Source organism: Naegleria gruberi (genome assembly GCF_000004985.1).
Source record: "Naegleria gruberi genomic scaffold NAEGRscaffold_355, whole genome shotgun sequence".
NCBI lineage: Eukaryota > Heterolobosea > Eutetramitea > Acrasida > Naegleriidae > Naegleria > Naegleria gruberi.
In genome coordinates this window covers 6366-7687 of record NW_003163054.1, presented here as the reverse complement: position 1 = coordinate 7687, position 1322 = coordinate 6366, and positions in this window count along the sequence as shown.

Here is a 1322-nt window from a genome sequence, read left to right as displayed (position 1 = left end):
TGTTGATTTTTATTATTATTATTATTATTATGTAATTGATGTTGAAAATTTAAATTTGAATGATGAAAATTATATTCATGATTGTGATGATGATCTTGTTTCCTAGAATGATTAAATGTTGATGTTGTATTATTAGTATTATTATTATTAATAATAGTATTATTAAATTGATTAGAGAGTGTTTGAGAGACTGACATTGAATTCATTCCATTATTATTATTATTATTACTAATATTATTACTAATATTATGAATATAATGTTGTTGTTGTTGTTGATGATGATTAGAATGTTCTTCCTTCCTATTATTATTATTATGATTCATAGTATTGTCTAATTATTATGTAATGTGTTGTTATTTGTTTTTTAAAATCAATTTGAACGAACTCCTTTTATTCTAATAATAGTATTTTAATTTGATTCTTTTAAACAATTATTTCATTGGAATGTTAGATACAAGTTGCTTAGTGTTGATGATTAATTGATGCAATTGAATGATAAAGGAATAAGAAATTCCGATGTCATAATTTCCTCAATTAAATCTTGGCGCCTCATTATTTTTAAATCTCGGAAATAAGCAGTTTTAAAAAAAAGCCTCAATATCGTGTGAGTGTTGTCTTTAGTATATATATATGATTGTATTACTACACTACTATTGAGAAAGAATAGAGTTTTAAAAATTACAACTTCCGTGAATTGTTTGGTTATTTGAAAATGAGAAAAACAAAACATCAAGGACCAATGTTTGAAGAATTATCAGATGATGATGAATATGGTGATCATATGAGTAGTAGCAATGGTAGTAGTGTAAGATACGAAGATCCAGATGATCGTAAGTATCACTACTAGTTTACATTCCATTATTAAGAATACCACACAATACATCATAGATATTAATAATTATAGACATTATCATTCTTCATCTTCCAATCCAACAAAAAGTAGAACAACTTCAAATAGTAATAATTCAAATAATTCAAATACTAATTCTAATAATAATGATAGAAGAAGAAGAGAAGATCCATTTAATATGAAGATGACAAATTCATTCTTTGATAATGATCCATTCTTTTCAAATTCACCATTTGACATGATGTCATCAATGATGAAAAGAAGTGAACAATTATTTAAAAGAATGGATGAAGACTTTAATTCTCATTTCAATAATATTAACAATCATTCAAATTTTGATAATGCTAATTCATATTATTCATCATCATTTTCAAGTATTTCAAGTAATAGAGATGGATCTAAAATAAGTAAAAGAAAAGAAATAATTAAAGATTCAAGAACAGGTACAGAGAAGGTATCAATTACAAAACAA